A 12,389-nucleotide genomic window follows, 5' to 3' on the forward strand; every position below is an offset into this window, starting at 1 on the left:
GATCAGTGCGACCCTAACACAAAGGAACAAAGGGAAGAGTAAGCAACTGATTCATCAGTGTCGACAAAGGCAAAGACCAGCTGTCATCGGGCAAGTTGTTCCTGGTTACTTTTTAGGACTGGCATGAGATGGCGCTAACACATTACCCTTGAAGGTCAACTGTCCCTGGAGCATCCTACTGAAATCTTCTGACGAGGCTATAAGAGGCTATTAAGGCAAAATATCGTGAAACTTCCTGGCAGATTAAAACTGTGTGCGCCGACCGAGACTCGAACTCGGGACCTTTGCCTTTCGCGGGCAAGTGCTCTACCAACTGAGCTACCGAAGCACGACTCACGCCCGGCCCTCACAGCTTTACTTCTGCCAGTATCTCGTCTCCTGCCTTCCAAACTTTACAGAAGCTCTCCTGCGAACCATGCAGAACTAGCACTCCTGAAAGAAAGGATATTGCGGAGACATGGCTTAGCCACAGCCTGGGGGATGTTTCCAGAATGAGATTTTCACTCTGCAGCGGAGTGTGCGCTGATATGAAACTTCCTGGCAGATTAAAACTGTGTGCGCCGACCGAGACTCCAACTCGGGACCTTTGCCTTTCGCGGGCAAGTGCTCTACCAACTGAGCTACCGAAGCACGACTCACGCCCGGCCCTCACAGCTTTACTTCTGCCAGTATCTCGTCTCCTGCCTTCCAAACTTTACAGAAACTCTCCTGCGAACCATGCAGAACTAGCACTCCTGAAAGAAAGGATATTGCGGAGACATGGCTTAGCCACAGCCTGGGGGATGTTTCCAGAATGAGATTTTCACTCTGCAGCGGAGTGTGCGCTGATATGAAACTTCCTGGCAGATTAAAACTGTGTGCGCCGACCGAGACTCCAACTCGGGACCTTTGCCTTTCGCGGGCAAGTGCTCTACCAACTGAGCTACCGAAGCACGACTCACGCCCGGCCCTCACAGCTTTACTTCTGCCAGTATCTCGTCTCCTGCCTTCCAAACTTTACAGAAGCTCTCCTGCGAACCATGCAGAACTAGCACTCCTGAAAGAAAGGATATTGCGGAGACATGGCTTAGCCACAGCCTGGGGGATGTTTCCAGAATGAGATTTTCACTCTGCAGCGGAGTGTGCGCTGATATGAAACTTCCTGGCAGATTAAAACTGTGTGCGCCGACCGAGACTCCAACTCGGGACCTTTGCCTTTCGCGGGCAAGTGCTCTACCAACTGAGCTACCGAAGCACGACTCACGCCCGGCCCTCACAGCTTTACTTCTGCCAGTATTTCGTCTCCTGCCTTCCAAACTTTACAGAAGCTCTCCTGCGAACCATGCAGAACTAGCACTCCTGAAAGAAAGGATATTGCGGAGACATGGCTTAGCCACAGCCTGGGGGATGTTTCCAGAATGAGATTTTCACTCTGCAGCGAAGTGTGCGCTGATATGAAACTTCCTGGCAGATTAAAACTGTGTGCGCCGACCGAGACTCGAACTCGGGACCTTTGCCTTTCGCGGGCAAGTGCTCTACCAACTGAGCTACCGAAGCACGACTCACGCCCGGCCCTCACAGCTTCATATCAGCGCACACTCCGCTGCAGAGTGAAAATCTCATTCTGGAAACATCCCCCAGGCTGTGGCTAAGCCATGTCTCCGCAATATCCTTTCTTTCAGGAGTGCTAGTTCTGCATGGTTCGCAGGAGAGCTTCTGTAAAGTTTGGAAGGCAGGAGACGAGATACTGGCAGAAGTAAAGCTGTGAGGGCCGGGCGTGAGTCGTGCTTCGGTAGCTCAGTTGGTAGAGCACTTGCCCGCGAAAGGCAAAGGTCCCGAGTTGGAGTCTCGGTCGGCGCACACAGTTTTAATCTGCCAGGAAGTTTCATATCAGCGCACACTCCGCTGCAGAGTGAAAATCTCATTCTGGAAACATCCCCCAGGCTGTGGCTAAGCCATGTCTCCGCAATATCCTTTCTTTCAGGAGTGCTAGTTCTGCATGGTTCGCAGGAGAGCTTCTGTAAAGTTTGGAAGGCAGGAGACGAGATACTGGCAGAAGTAAAGCTGTGAGGGCCGGGCGTGAGTCGTGCTTCGGTAGCTCAGTTGGTAGAGCACTTGCCCGCGAAAGGCAAAGGTCCCGAGTTGGAGTCTCGGTCGGCGCACACAGTTTTAATCTGCCAGGAAGTTTCATATCAGCGCACACTCAGCTGCAGAGTGAAAATCTCATTCTGGAAACATCCCCCAGGCTGTGGCTAAGCCATGTCTCTGCAATATCCTTTCTTTCAGGAGTGCTAGTTCTGCATGGTTCGCAGGAGAGCTTCTGTAAAGTTTGGAAGGCAGGAGACGAGATACTGGCAGAAGTAAAGCTGTGAGGGCCGGGCGTGTGTCGTGCTTCGGTAGCTCAGTTGGTAGAGCACTTGCCCGCGAAAGGCAAAGGTCCCGAGTTCGAGTCTCGGTCGGCGCACACAGTTTTAATCTGCCAGGAAGTTTCATATCAGCGCACACTCCGCTGCAGAGTGAAAATCTCATTCTGAAAATATCGTGAAATGCTGTCTAAGGGAGTGTTTTCTACTCTATAGGGACGTCCAGGCCCATTCTTCACTGGCCGCTGCTTCTTTGGACTGTCAAATGTTACCCAATCTGCATCCACATCTACATGGTTACTCTGCAATTCACACTTAAGTTTCTGGCAGAGGGTTCATGGAACCATTTTCATACTACTTCTCTACCAGTCCACTCTCGAATGGCGCGTGGGAAAAAGGAACACCTAAATCTTTCCGTTTGAGCTCTGATTTCTCAAATTTTTTTATGATGGTCTTTTCTCCCTACGTAGGTGGGTGTCAACAAAATATTTTCTCATTTGGAAGAGAAAGTTGGTGATTGAAATTTCGTAAATACATCTCGCCGCAAAGAAAACCGCCTTTGTTTCAGTGACTGCCACCCCAACCCGCGTATCATATCAGTGACACTCTCTCCCCTATTGCACGATAACACGAAACGAGCTGCCCTTCTTTGCACTTTTTCGATGTCCTCCGTCAATCGTACCTGGTAAGGATCTCATACCGCACAGCAATATTCCAGCAGAGGACGGACAAGTCTAATGTAGGCTGTCTGTTTAGTGGGTTTGTCGCATCTTCTAAGTGTTCTGCCAACAAAGCGCAGTCTTTGTTTCGCCATCCCCACAATATTATCTTTGTGGTCTTTCCAATTTAAGTTGCTCGTAATTGTAATTCCTAGGTATTTAGTCGAATTGGCAGCCCTTAGATTTGTGCGATTTAACGTAGACCCAAAATTTATCGGATTTCTTTTAGTACCCATGTGGATGACCTCGCACTATTCTTTGTTTAGTGGCAATTGACACTTTTCCCACCATACAGAAATTCTCTCTAGATCATTTTGTAATTAGAATTGGTCGTCTGATAATTTTACTGGACGGTAAATTACAGCGTCATCTGCAAACAGTCGAAGGGGCCTGCTCAGATTATCACCTAGATCATTTATGTAAATCAGTAACAGCAGAGAACCTATGACACTACCTTGCGGAATGCCAGATATCACTTCCGTTCTACTCGATGGTTTACCGTCTATCACTACGAACTGTGACCTCTCTGAGAGGAAATCACGATGCCAGTCACACAACTGAGACGATACTCCATATGCATGCAATTTGATTAATAGTCGCTTGTGAGGAACGGTATCAAAAGCCTTCTGGAAATCTAGGAATATTGAATCAATCTGAGATCCCTTGTCGACAGCACTCATTACTTAGTGGGAATAAAGAACTAGCTGTGTAGCACAAGAACGATATTTTCTGAATCCTTGTTGGGTTATGTATCAATAAGACATTTTCTTCAAGGTGATTCGTAATCTTAGGGTACAGTATATGCTCTAAAATCCTACTGCAAATTGAGGTCAGTGATATGGGTCTGTAATTCAATGGGTTACTCCTATTTCCTTCCTTGAATATTGGTGTAACCTGTGCTACTTTCCAGACTTTAGGAACAGTCCTTTCGTCAAGTGAGCGATTGTATATGACTGCTAAGTACAAAAAAAAAAAAGTACAAATGTGTGTGAAATCTTATGGGACTTAACTGCTAAGTTCATCAGTCCCTAAGCTTACACACTACTTAACCTAAATTATCCTAAGGACAAACACACACCCATGCCCGAGGGAGGGCTCGAACCTCCGTCGGGACCAGCCGCACAGTCCATGGCTGCAGCGCCTAAGACCGCTCGGCTAATCCCGCGCGGCTGATTGCTAAGAAAGGCGCTATTGTGTCTGCATACTCTGAAAGGAACCTCATTGGTATACCATCTGGACCGGAAGACTTGCCTTTCTTAAGTGATCTGAGTTGTTTCGCAACACCTAAGGTATCTACTTTTATGTCACTCATGCTAACAGCTGTTCTGGTTTCGTCTTATTTCGTATTCTCCTGACATGGCAGCCAGTGGCTTCATACTGTTTCTTCGTGTCAAGCATTTCCAGAATGACGACGAGGTGAACAGCGGAATAGAATGTTTCCTGTACACACAAAATGCACATTTCTACAACTGTGGTCTGCGCCAAACCATCCATCGTTGGGAAGAATGTGTCACGTTGGTAGGTAAATCGGTAGAAAAGGATTAATCCATTACCAAGTTTCATGTTCACAGGTTGTTTCTTTTCGAGGTGATAAGTACCTCTCACTACTCCTGGTACATCCTCGGGTGCACAACCTGACGTAACACTTTTAAGTAGGCTGTTTAGGTTTTTATGTTGGTAGCGCTCTGTATGAAAATCACTGACTGTGCTGTGTGCAGTCTGTGGCTGGTCTGCATTGTTGGAATTAGCTATTGTAGTGTTGGGCAGTTGGCTGTTAACATCGCCTAGCGTTGCGCAGTTGGAGGTGAGACGCCAGCAGTGGTGGATGTGGGGAGTGAGATGGCGGAGTTTTGAGAGCGGATGATCTAGACGTGTGTCCATCAGAGACAGTAAATTTGTAAGACTGGATGTCATGAACTGCTATACATATTATGACTTTTGAACACTATTAAGGTAAATACATTGTTTGTTCTTTATCAAAATCTTTCATTTGCTAACTATGCCTATCAGTAGTTAGTGACTTCAGTAGTTAGAATCTTTTATTTAGCTGACAGTATTGGCGCTCGAGAGCAGTGAAAGACCTGAGTCGAAACAAGGCCCCGGGAGTAGACAACATTCCATTAGAACTACTGACGGCCTTGGAAGAGCCAGTCATGACAAAACTCTACCATCTGGTGAGCAAGATGTATGAGACAGGCGAAATACCGTCAGACTTCAAGAAGAATATAATAATTCCAATCCCAAAGAAAGCAGGTGTTGACAGATGTGAAAATTACCGAACTATCAGTTTAATAAGTCACAGCTGCAAAGTACTAACGCGAATTCTTTACAGACGAATGGAAAAACTGGTAGAAGTCGACCTCGGGGAAGATCAGTTTGGATTCTATAGAAATGTTGGAACACGTGAGGCAATACTAACCCTACGACTTATCTTAGAAGAAAGATTAAGGAAAGGCAAACCGACGTTTCTAGCATTTGTAGACTTAGAGAAAGCTTTTGACAATGTTGACTGGAACAGTCTCTTTCAAATTCTGAAGGTGGTAGGAGTAAAATAAAGGGAGCGAAAAGCTATTTACAATTTGTACAGAAACCAGATGGCAGTTATAAGAGTCGAGGGACATGAAAGGGAGGTATTGGTTGGGAGGGAGTGAGACAGGGTTGTAGCCTCTCCCCAATGTTATTCAATCTGTATATTGAGCAAGCAGTGAAGGAAACAAAAGAAAAATTCGAAGTAGGTATTAAAATGCATGGAGAAGAAATAAAAACTTTGAGGTTCGCCGATGACATTGTAATTCTGTCAGAGACAGCAAAGGACTTGGAAGAGCAGTTGAACGGAATGGACAGTGTCTTGAAAGGAGGATATAAGATGAACATCAACAAAAGCAAAACGAGGATAATGGAATGTGGTCGAATTAAATCAAGTGATGCTGAGGGAATTAGATTAGGAAATTGAGACACTTAAAGTAGTAAACGAGTTTTGCTATTTGGGGAGCAAAATAACTGATGATGGTCGAAGTAGAGAGGATATAAAATGTAGACTGGCAATGGGAGGGAAAGCGTTTCTGAAGAAGAGGAATTTGTTAACATCGAGTATAGGAAGTCGTCAGGAAGTCGCTTCTGAAAGTATTTGTATGGAGTGTAGCCATGTATGGATGTGAAACATGGACGATAAATAATTTGGACAAGAAGAGAATAGAAGCTTTCGAAATGTGGTGCTAGAGAAGAATGCTGAAGATTAGATGGGTAGATCACGTAACTAATGAGGAGGTACTGAATAGAATTGGGGAGAAGAGGAGTATGTGGCACAACTTGACAAGAAGAAGGGATCGGTTGGTAGGGCATGTTCTGAGGCATCAAGGGATCACAAATTTAGCATTGGAGGGCAGCGTGGAGGGTAAAAATGGTAGAGAGAGACCAAGAGATGAATACACTAAGCAGATTCAGAAGGATGTAGGTAGCAGTAAGTACTGGGAGATGAAGAAGCTTGCACAGGATAGAGTAGCATGGAGAGCTGCATCAAACCAGTCTCAGGACTGAAGACGACAGCAACAACATTGGCGCTCGCTGTATTGCAGTAGTACGAGTAACGAACATTATTGTGAGGTAAGTGATTCATGAAAGGTATAGGTTATTGTTATTTAGGGCCATTCTTTTGTAGGGATTTTTGAAAGTCAGATTGCGTTTCGCTAAAAATATTGTGTCAGTTTCCAAGCACCGTCATTTATAATTTTTCTAAGGGGACGTTTCATACACCCACAGCGTCGACTGTGGCTGCGCGGAGACTTTTCGCCGAATAATGTATGCTCCACTGGAGGTCTGGAGAGTCATTTTCTACGGACAAGACGCGTGACGGTGCTGACCACACGTAATGCGCGAGTGTTATATTTGTCTGACACCCCGTCACGAGGATTTCCTCCCGGGCAGCGAATCAGGGGAGGGGTGGGCTCGGGGGGCGCGAGGGAGGCGACGTAACGAGCTGCGGGCAACGTGACACCGGTGCGATGCGCGGAGTTTATCAGGTAATTGCGTGGCAGCGGGCACGCTGACGGACGAGCTGCGGCTAGGAATGTGACGCGCGCGAGGGCTGTCCAGGGCGGCGCGGCGCCGCCAGCAGGTAGCCCGGCGCTGCGCGGCGCGCCCTCGTGGGAAGCGGCGTGGGCGCCCGCAGACGGCCGCTCCGCTGCGATGGGGCGTTTTTGCAGCGCGCGGCCGGCTCGCCCGCTAAGGAGCGCGACAGGGGGCTGCGATTTCAATACGGGATCGCGGGCTGATTGCTGGCCTGTTGCGGTTTTGCTCTCGCTCCCACACGAGTACGCCTACCCAGTTGTCTAATGAGAGTCGTTCCGCCCGGTATTTACCGGTGACTGCAACACAGCTCGACACTGTTCATCAGTCACAGTGGCTCCTTTACAACTCTCATTAGCACCAGAGACCTGAATTATTTTTCACTTTATGTGAACGTTCCTTCTTCTCCCTTTCGGCCTGCCGGAGTGGCCGTGCGGTTCTAGGCGCTGCAGTCTGGAACCGGGCGACCGCTACGCTCGCAGGTTCGAATCCTGCCTCGGGCATGGCTGTGTGTGATGTCCTTAGGTTAGTTAGGTTTAATTAGTTCTAAGTACTAGACGACTGATGACCTCAGAAGTTAAGTCGCATAGTGCTCAGAGCCATTTAAACCATTTTTCTCACTGTCCCCCTCTCTTCCACCCCTACCCCACCCTGACGAACGTGGATGCATGAAAACTACGCCCAGTGAAAATTTCATCCATACAAGCGTTTCTGAAGAAGAGAAATTTGTTAACATCGAGTATGGATTTAAGTGTCAGGAAGTCTTTTCTGAAATTATTTGTATCGAGTGTAGCTATGTATGGAAGTGAAACATGGACGATAAATAATATATAAGAAACTATACAGCCTCGATTGCGGTAACGAAACCAACCTTTATCTAGGTTTCAGCCCAAATAATTGAGCCTTCTTCAGAAGATATACCTGAATCTATAATTTGTCTGAGAGGTCATGGTCTAGAAATAAAAACTAAAACAGCCTGAATAAGCGTGGTCACATTTTAAAAATGCGGTACCACTAGACCATGCCATCTTAGACAAATTATAGATTCAGGTATATCTTCTGAAGAAGGCTCAATTATTTGGACTGAAAGCTAGGTAAAGGTTGCTTTCATTACCACAATCGAGGCTGATAGTTTCTTATATATTAGATTGTCACGATTGCTGACTGGGTTGCAATGTTGAAAGTACAAAAACACGGACGATAAATAGTTTAGACAAGAAGAGAACAGAACCTTTCGAAATGTGGCGCTGCAGAAGAATGCTGAGGATGAGATGGGTAGATCACTAACTAATGGGGAGGTCCTGAATAGAATTGAGGAGAAGACGAATTTGTCGCACAACTTGACTAGAGGAAGGTATCGGTTAGTAGGACGCGTTCTGAGGCGTCATGTAACCACCAATTTGGTACTGGAGAGAAGCGTGGAGGGTAAAAATCGTAGAGGCTGACCAAGATATGATTACACTAAGCAGATTCAGAAGGATGTAGGTTGCAGTAGTTACTCGGAGATCAAGAGGCTTGCACACGATAGAGTAGCATGGAGAGCTGCTTCAAACCAGCCTATCGAGATGACTGGGTGTTTGCGTGGTCCTCATCGTTTCGTCCTCATTTATAAACGTGGCGAGATTGGACTGAGCAAAGGTTGGGACTTTGTACAGGTGCTGATAACCGCGCAGTTGAGCGCTCCAGAAACCAAACATCATCATCATCGAACCAGTCTCTGGACTGAAGACCGCAACAACACAACCAGAATCTCGTAACTATTAAACGTAACTCCAGCTTGTAGTTATGAAGTGTGGGACTGCGTCTGGTTGATGAATTGTAACGATAACAATTCAACAGCTTTTTATTTAGGCTATCAGTTCCGACTTCTATATATAGCCATCTTCAGCACTGGTAATGTGACCGACAAAAAGCATCCCGTCATACATGTGTATGAGCCTGGTTACCGTAGCAGACTTCACGAGAAATGTACGCTCTTGTTACATGTGTCAATGGCACACATTGCTCGTGAAGTCCGCTACAGAAACCAGGCGCAGATACAGGTTCCGTGTTATATACATGTACGATGGGATGCTTTTTGTCGGTCAGGCCCTCAAGATAACTCTACTGAGGAGCCTGAACTGGTAGCCTAAGTAAAGAGCTATAAAAATAATGGCTGTTGGAATATTATTGTTACAATTTACCAACTACCTATTGAAACGTCCCCATTTGAACAATTATACATGACTGTGCTTCAACTGACACACAATATTTTTAGCGCAACGCAATCTGACTTTCAATAATCCCTACAAAAGAATGGCCCTGACTAACATTAACCTATACCTTTCACAAATCACTTACCTCACAAAAATCTTCGTTACTCGAACTACTGAAATACAGGGAGAGCCACTACTGCCAGCTAAATAAAAGATTCAAACTACGGCAGGCACTAACTACTGATAGGCATAGTTAGCAAATGAAAGATTTTGATAGAGAACAAACAATGTATTTACCTTAATAGTGTTGAAAAGTCATAATGTAAACAGCAGTTCATGACATCCAGTCTTACAAATTTCAAAACTCCGCCATTTCTCTCCCCACATCCACCACTGCTGGCAGCTCACCTCCAACTGCGCAACGCTACGTGCTGTTAACATCCAGCTGCCCAACACTACAATGTCAGACAACAATGCAAACTAGCCACAGACTGCACACAGCACAGCCACTGATTCTCATACAGAGCGCTACGAAAAGTTGCCAATAAGAAAACATAAACAGCCTACTTACATAGCCCCCATGCTCCCCACAAAAAATTTTACAAATTGTTTTGGGCAGTGGCCAATAATGATTTGATAAAATTTTTCATAATTACAATAACAAACATATCAAATGCACACACTTATCGATACAACGTTAGTCAAAAGCTAAAATTTTCTCACAGTCCATAAAGACAGTACTGATCGTTCATCACAGTAAAATTGCAGTGTTTTTCTCAAAGTCTGAGCAGTAGAAGAAAATGCACACGGAAATAGTGGATTTCCATGCAGTCTTGAAGAAGTAGTATTGTCCTTCCAATGAAAAGACAGTGCTGACTCTTGACATGCAGACAGGTAATGGGCCACAACAGAGCAAACCCACCGCAGAGTCAGTCGAAGTTTTGAAGAATATTGGTAGGTAGGTCATCACAGAGTAGACCCACCGTAGTCCTGGTAGAGATTACGGTATTGGTGGGCCACCAGAGGTGCAGACCCACTGCAGTCCTTGTAGAGATGGCCAGCAGCCATCTGCTGCGACTGTGCATGTGCACAATCACCTTCGAAGAGTCTTGCGGAGAATATAGCAAATCCGTAAACCACCACTTGTGCACTCACACAGTTTTTGGAATTGTCCTTAGAACCAGCAATGCTGTTATCCAGTCCCTTGCTGAATTCTTAACACATGTGCAAACACTAACAGTCCCTACTTCTCACATATTGTCCATATACTATGAATAACAGAAATGCGTGCAGTGAAATGTAACTTACAAGTTACTTAATTTGATGACCTGGTGACAATTAAAATTTTATAACATAAAAATACAATAACAAAGGTACAAAATACATAATTAAAGAACATAATAGTACAGATAACATTTGTAGTAAAACAGGCTTTACAAAAGAATAGAAATAAACATGCACATCAGTGTTACAAGAATTATGACATAAATACATACATAAAGATCAGAATAACTTTTGAAAAATCAACTTCACATATGAGCAACAAAACAGAACAGATAAATAATGTCTAAACATCTTTAAAAAGTAAATAACATAGTATTAGAAAAATTCTACAATATAACTCATATCAGCTAAACACATAAAGACAGGAAGAACACAAATATACAAGAGTACACAAACACATAGCGGAATAACAGAAAGGGAAAGGACAGGGTTTGTTTTACTGCAGTATCTTGCAAACAAAACTTTCTTTACTTCTTGGAGATCTCCCTTCGTTCTTCATTATTTGAAAAAGTGCTATCTATACCTGTTTTGCCGGCCGGAGTGGCCGAGCGGTTAAAGGCGCTACAGTCTGGAAACGCACGACCGCTACGGTCGCAGGTTCGAATCCTGCCTCGGGCATGGATGTGCGTGATGTCCTTAGGTTAGTTAGGTTTAAGTAGTTCTAAGTTCTAGGGGACTTATGACCACAGCAGTTGAGTCCCATAGTGCTCAGAGCCATTTGAACCATTTTTGATACCTGCTTTCTGTACTTTTTTCGTACAACTTCTCAATGCATTTCTTCCAATTCATCACAACTCGTTCTCTTATATAGCCTACCCCATCTTAAACTAACTTAAATCTACTGAGCTCAGATGCTAAACTAAGTGACGGGGCAATGCAGCAGCACAAAACAATTACCACAAACAGCAATGACAAAAAAAAATGGAAATTGTCAAAGCAAGCTGCAGTAAATCTAAATTACCAAGCAATGCAACATTACAACTAATATGAGCCAATGTGCAGGAACAAGAAAAATAAATCAGTAGTAAAACTAGCTTAACAGAGTAATACAAAGTGAAATTTAGTAGCACTATGCCTGGCAAACAGCCGCAGCAAATGCAATAACTTATATCTAAACATGACAAAGCTCAAGCAGAAAAAATATTACAGTAAAAATGGCCATGTCTAATACCTATGTCACATCTTAACACTACAGTGATGCATCACTGTAACTTGCTCTAGCAGACAAGTTACCAAGTCACTGACAAAAATTATGTATGCAATTCCTGTGAAGTGGAAATGTCTTATTGTGCTCCCTCATTTTTTTGGAGTACATCCATCATAAAGTTATTTTTTACTGGATCTGTAGGCATAAAATATCTATATTAGTACATCTATAAAATTTTATTTTAACCAATGCTGCAGTGCAGCTAGGAACTAGATATTAAACAAAATAGGCAAAGCAAGGAGTGAAACGTCATTCACTAGCCATATGGTATTTCATAATGCAATAAACAATCTTTCACTAGCAAGACAATAGACACGAAATGTTTCTCATCATTTCATTTCAGTAAATATCATAAATTAAGAACCCTACAGTGTAATCATGTTTTGAAGTTTGAGGGTGTCGTATTTACGATGCTTTCTACAAAGGAATATCAATAGCGAGGATAATGGCTTCTTTTTTTTCTCCACCTGTGCCTATGGCTTCTTTCCAGGCGTCTGTATCGCAGCTGGCTGCCCACGACGCATTACGTGAAGGTGGTCACTTAACTTTCTTACCGAAATATTTACGACAGCAGTTT

The 12,389-nt window shown here is 44.4% G+C and overlaps 3 non-coding genes across 3 annotated transcripts; 1 reads left to right on the top strand and 2 right to left on the bottom strand.

Moving 5' to 3' along the window:
* Positions 1 to 254: 254 nt before the first annotated feature.
* Trnas-cga (transfer RNA serine (anticodon CGA)) lies at positions 255 to 328 on the bottom strand. The gene has a single exon. It is a non-coding gene; the product is annotated as a tRNA-Ser (tRNA).
* A 1,134-nt stretch (positions 329 to 1,462) lies between these two features.
* Trnas-cga (transfer RNA serine (anticodon CGA)) lies at positions 1,463 to 1,536 on the bottom strand. The gene has a single exon. It is a non-coding gene; the product is annotated as a tRNA-Ser (tRNA).
* An 833-nt stretch (positions 1,537 to 2,369) lies between these two features.
* On the top strand, positions 2,370 to 2,443 carry Trnas-cga (transfer RNA serine (anticodon CGA)). The gene has a single exon. It is a non-coding gene; the product is annotated as a tRNA-Ser (tRNA).
* Positions 2,444 to 12,389: the final 9,946 nt, after the last annotated feature.

This window comes from Schistocerca nitens, chromosome 4, assembly GCF_023898315.1.
Source record: "Schistocerca nitens isolate TAMUIC-IGC-003100 chromosome 4, iqSchNite1.1, whole genome shotgun sequence".
Taxonomy (NCBI): domain Eukaryota; kingdom Metazoa; phylum Arthropoda; class Insecta; order Orthoptera; family Acrididae; genus Schistocerca; species Schistocerca nitens.